Source organism: Aquarana catesbeiana, linkage group LG02 (genome assembly GCF_042186555.1).
Source record: "Aquarana catesbeiana isolate 2022-GZ linkage group LG02, ASM4218655v1, whole genome shotgun sequence".
Lineage (NCBI taxonomy): Eukaryota > Metazoa > Chordata > Amphibia > Anura > Ranidae > Aquarana > Aquarana catesbeiana.
Window position 1 is genome coordinate 113,154,989 of NC_133325.1, and position 6,000 is coordinate 113,160,988.

General features: G+C 44.6%; 1 non-coding gene across 1 annotated transcript; it reads left to right on the forward strand.

The window, feature by feature from the left end:
• Positions 1-3,646: 3,646 nt before the first annotated feature.
• On the forward strand, positions 3,647-3,719 carry TRNAV-AAC (transfer RNA valine (anticodon AAC)). The gene has a single exon. It is a non-coding gene; the product is annotated as a tRNA-Val (tRNA).
• Positions 3,720-6,000: the final 2,281 nt, after the last annotated feature.

A 6,000-nucleotide genomic window follows, 5' to 3' on the forward strand; every position in this document is an offset into this window, starting at 1 on the left:
ATTTTGCCATGGCAAGTTTTAATTGTCATTAAACTAAATCATTTTATTCAATCATTTATTGGAATGACACATTTTAATTGTAATTAAAATGATTAATTTTATTCAGTCATATATTTGAATGAAGAAAGGATTGCACAGAAAGTCTTGATAATTCCCTAGATTATTTATTTCACTGTATTAATTCTTAATTATCATACTCATTTTACTATAGATGCTCCATCTACACAGATATAATCATTTGAAGAATCTTGCAGCACTTATCAGTAGTCCAATACGACATAAACTATTTCATATTATTATAAAAGCATCAGCAAGATCTCTGTAATGTAATGAATGGATAATGTATTAGGATCTCTCTTTTCCACAATAATCATCAGCAAGGTCTCTGTGGCGCAATCGGTTAGCGCGTTCGGCTGTTAACCGAAAGGTTGGTGGTTCGAGCCCACCCAGGGACGCTTAATTTAATTTTTCCTCTTATTTTTATATGGCTGTATACAGTATAAAAATGTGTCTTTCAAACTCGTTAATACACACCTAACATATCTTGAATAGGGATGAGCTTCGAGTTCGAGTCGAACTCATGTTCGACTCGAACATTGGCTGTTCGCAAGTTCACCGAACAGCGAACAATTTGGGGTGTTCGCGGCAAATTCGAATGGCGGAACACCCTTTAAAAGTCTATGGGAGAAATCAAAAGTGCTAATTTTAAAGGCTAATATGCAAGTTATTGTCATAAAAAGTGTTTGGGGACCTGGGTCCTGCCCCAGGGGACATGGATCAATGCAAAAAAAAGTTTTAAAAACGGCCGTTTTTTCAGGAGCAGTGATTTTAATAATGCTTAAAGTCAATCAATAAAAGTGTAATATCCCTTTAAATTTCATACCTGGGGGGTGTCTATAGTGTGCCTGTAAAGGGGCGCATGTTTCCTGTGTTTAGAACAGTCTGACAGCAAAATGACATTTTGAAGGAAAAAACTCATTTAAAACTACCCGCGGCTATTGCATTGCCGACAATACACATAGAAGTTCATTGATAAAAACGGCATGGGAATTCCCCAAAGGGGAACCCCGAACCAAAATTAAAAAAAAAAAAATGACGTGGGAGTCCCCCTAAATTCCATACCAGGCCCTTCAGATCTGGTATGGATATTAAGGGGAACCCCGGCCAAAATTAAAAAAAAAAAATGACGTGGGGTTCCCCCTAAATTCCATACCAGACCCTTCAGGTCTGGTATGGATTTTAAGGGGAACCCCGCGCCAAAAAAAAAAAAAAAAACGGCGTGGGGTCCCCCCAAAAATCCATACCAGACCCTTATCCGAGCACGCAACCTGGCAGGCCGCAGGAAAAGAGGGGGGGATGAGAGTGCGGCCCCCCCTCCCTCCTGAACCGTACCAGGCCACATGCCCTCAACATTGGGAGGGTGCTTTGGGGTAGCCCCCCAAAACACCTTGTCCCCATGTTGATGAGGACAAGGGCCTCATCCCCACAACCCTGGCCGGTGGTTGTGGGGGTCTGCGGGCGGGGGGCTTATCGGAATCTGGAAGCCCCCTTTAACAAGGTGACCCCCAGATCCCGGCCCCCCCCGTGTGAAATGGTAAGGGGGTACATAAGTACCCCTACCATTTCACGAAAAAAGTGTCAAAAATGTTAAAAATGACAAGAGACAGTTTTTGACAATTCCTTTATTTAAATGCTTCTTCTTTCTTCTATCTTCCTTCATCTTCTGGTTCTTCTGGTTCTTCTGGGTCTTCTGGTTCTTCTTCCGGCGTTCTCGTCCAGCATCTCCTCCGCGGCATCTTCTATCTTCTTCTCCTCGGGCCGCTCCGCACCCATGGCATGGGGGGAGGCTCCCGCTCTTCTCTTCTTCTTTTCTTCTCTTCTTCTCTTCTTCATTTTCTTCTCCGGGCCGCTCCGCAATCCATGCTGGCATGGAGGGAGGCTCCCGCTGTGTGACGGCGCTCCTCGTCTGACAGTTCTTAAATAACGGGGGGGCGGGGCCACCCGGTGACCCCGCCCCCCTCTGACGCACGGTGACTTGACGGGACTTCCCTGTGACGTCACGGGGAATGCCACAGGGAAGTCCCGTCAAGTCACCGTGCGTCAGAGGGGGGCGGGGTCACCGGGTGGCCCCGCCCCCCCGTTATTTAAGAACTGTCAGACGAGGAGCGCCGTCACACAGCGGGAGCCTCCCTCCATGCCAGCATGGATTGCGGAGCGGCCCGGAGAAGAAAATGAAGAAGAGAAGAAGAGAAGAAAAGAAGAAGAGAAGAGCGGGAGCCTCCCCCCCATGCCATGGGTGCGGAGCGGCCCGAGGAGAAGAAGACAGAAGACGCCGCGGAGGAGATGCTGGACGAGAACGCCGGAGGAAGAACCAGAAGAGCCAGAAGAACCAGAAGATGAAGGAAGATAGAAGAAAGAAGAAGCATTTAAATAAAGGAATTGTCAAAAACTGTCTCTTGTCATTTTTAACATTTTTGACACTTTTTTTGTGAAATGGTAGGGGTACTTATGTACCCCCTTACCATTTCACACAGGGGGGGGGCCGGGATCTGGGGGTCACCTTGTTAAAGGGGGCTTCCAGATTCCGATAAGCCCCCCGCCCGCAGACCCCCACAACCACCGGCCAGGGTTGTGGGGATGAGGCCCTTGTCCTCATCAACATGGGGACAAGGTGTTTTGGGGGGCTACCCCAAAGCACCCTCCCAATGTTGAGGGCATGTGGCCTGGTACGGTTCAGGAGGGAGGGGGGGCCGCACTCTCGTCCCCCCCTCTTTTCCTGCGGCCTGCCAGGTTGCGTGCTCGGATAAGGGTCTGGTATGGATTTTTGGGGGGACCCCACGCCGTTTTTTTTTTTTTTTTTTTTGGCGCGGGGTTCCCCTTAAAATCCATACCAGACCTGAAGGGTCTGGTATGGAATTTAGGGGGAACCCCACGTCATTTTTTTTTTTTAATTTTGGCCGGGGTTCCCCTTAATATCCATACCAGACCTGAAGGGCCTGGTATGGAATTTAGGGGGACTCCCACGTCATTTTTTTTTTTTAATTTTGGTTCGGGGTTCCCCTTTGGGGAATTCCCATGCCGTTTTTATCAATGAACTTCTATGTGTATTGTCGGCAATGCAATAGCCGCGGGTAGTTTTAAATGAGTTTTTTCCTTCAAAATGTCATTTTGCTGTCAGACTGTTCTAAACACAGGAAACATGCGCCCCTTTACAGGCATACTATAGACACCCCCCAGGTACGAAATTTAAAGGGATATTACACTTTTATTGTTTGACTTTAAGCATTATTAAAATCACTGCTCCTGAAAAAACGGCCGTTTTTAAAACTTTTTTTTGCATTGATCCATGTCTCCTGGGGCAGGACCCAGGTCCCCAAACACTTTTTATGACAATAACTTGCATATAAGCCTTTAAAATTAGCACTTTTGATTATTCATGTTCGTGTCCCATAGACTTTAACGGTGTTCGCATGTTCGAACAAACTTTTTTCCTGTTCGCATGTTCTGGTGCGAACCGAACAGGGGGGTGTTCGGCTCATCCCTAATCTTGAATCTCTTAACAATAAATTTAAAAAAAATTAAAAAAGCCCAATGTTGATCTATGATCAGGTGATCTGAGTTATACTGCAGTAAGACACCTAGTGAAGTTTCCGTAGTGTAGTGGTTATCACGTTCGCCTAACACGCGAAAGGTCCCCGGTTCGAAACCGGGCGGAAACAACTTTTTTTTTTTTTTTTTTAAATTGTTAAACCTATTAATCTGACACTACAAATGGCTTAAACCTTTTCCAGTTGCTTGTATACATGGTAGGAAATGACTGAGTAGTCAGGTGAGAAAGAAGGAAAGTTGTTCTTTATTTTAAATGAACACTTGCATGTGCAGTCCCAGCAACAAGATTTCAATCTCTAGTAAAGTCTGCCGACCTTATATTTTTATTATTTTCTGACCCATGGTTCACAATGATGCTTTCGAAATTGTGCTACTTCACTTGAAGTAGCACAATTTCAGGTGCTATTTGGCTGATATCTGTGCCATTTCGTGCATAGATGTCTATGCAAGTCACTCCTGAAAGCGCAAAAAATAGTGCAAGAGGCTTTTTTTTTCAAATCAGTGTGGCACTGCAAAGTCAGAGTTGCACCGATTTCAATGGTTCCATTGCCAATAATAGGGTGGAGCTGTCAAATTGCATGACAAGTCACTGGGTGAAGAGCATCAGTATGTATGCGCAGTGACGTCATCATCTAAAGGTGATGCAAATATTTCCAAAATGGCGCAAGTTTTGGAGATATAAACCGTACCTACAGCTAAGACTTATTATAAGCTTACCTGTACGTTCAAATTGTAAATGAGTTTACTAATGCTTTAACCACCTCCCGATCGCGCTATATGCAAAAGACAGCTACAGCGTGGTTTTCCAGTTCTGGGAGGGCATCCATAGAGGTCCTCCCAGAACCCCAACTTCTGGGTGTACTCATCGGATGCACTCTGTGACCACTACATTCGGACACTGCTTATTACAGATCGGGGTAAAGAACCAATCACAGCAGCCTTTTATCATGTGAAGAGGAGTGTCCAATCGCAGCTGACCTCAAGTAAACTGACTTGCCGGTTAGCTACAGTCTTTTCCTTCCACGCTGTGTCTGTTGAAGGAAAGGAGAGACGTTAAAGAGGCTGTAAACCCATTTTTTGGACTTCTACCTCTAGGTAAGCCTAGAATAAGAAACGTGCGCCGTTTAGGAGATATTTCACTTGTAGTCCGCCGAAAATTCCAACGGCGCATGCGCGGGGAAGAAACTAAACTAAGTACCGTTTCTTCCCTAGCCTGTGCCGTTAATCGTGGCTCCTGTGCGCATGCACGGGAGGGACGGCATGTGGCTCAGACGAATCACAGAGCCGGAGTCCGCAGCCCGGAAGGAAGAGGGGCCAGAAGGTGAACGCTGCCTACACAGGGGACATCGCTGGATTCTTTTGCAGGTAAGTGGCACATAATGGGCTAGTATGCGATGCATACTGGCCCATTATGCTTTTAAGTTGCAGGCTTTGCAGCGAGCAAAAGAGGAAGTAAAACCCATCAGGGGTTTACTTCCTCTTTAATCAGCAAGCCTGTCAACACATCTCTTACACATATTATCAGGGCACTGATTATCCGTGCAGCCTATCAGCACACATCAGTGAAGAAACAAAATTACTTATTTGAAATATTTTACTTTAACTGCCAATTGCACAGTCGTGCAATGCTGTACCCAAATAAAATTGATGTCCTTTTTGGCCCACAAATAGAGCTTTCTTTTGATGGTATTTGATCACCTCTGTGTTTTTTCTTTTTTGCGCTATAAACAAAAAAAGACCAATACAATAATTTTGAATAAAAAACAATATTTTTTACTTTCTGCTATAAAATATATAAAAAAAAAAAAAAGAATCAAAAATTAAAAAAAAAAAAAAAATCGAATGTCTTTATCAATTTAGGCCAATATGTATTTTGCTACATATTTTGGTAAAAAAAAAAATCCCAATAAGTGTATATTGATTGGTTTGCGCAAACGTTATCTACAAACTACAGGATATATTTAGGGACTTTTGATCTTTTTTACTAGTAATGGCGGCGATAAGCGATTTTTAGTGGGACTCCAACATTGCGGCAGCCAAATTGCACACCAATTGACACTTTTTGGGGAACAGTGGCACCAATAGTGTGATCAGTGCTAAATAAAAATGCAGTTACAGTATTAATGACACTGACAAGGAAGGGGCTAACACCAGGGGCGATCAAAGGGTTAAGTGTGTGCCTGGGAGGTCCTTACTAACTGTGTGGGGGGAAGGAATACACTGGAGGAAAAGAGAGATCTGTGTTTTAACTTAGCTGAAACACAGCTCACTCTTTTGCTCCCTGACAGATCAGCGGTCTGCCTCTTTACATAGGCACACCGCTGCTCCGTCTCTCCACTGAACGATCTACGGGTTGCGGTGGCCACCGGACCCGCTGATTGGCTCCCACTG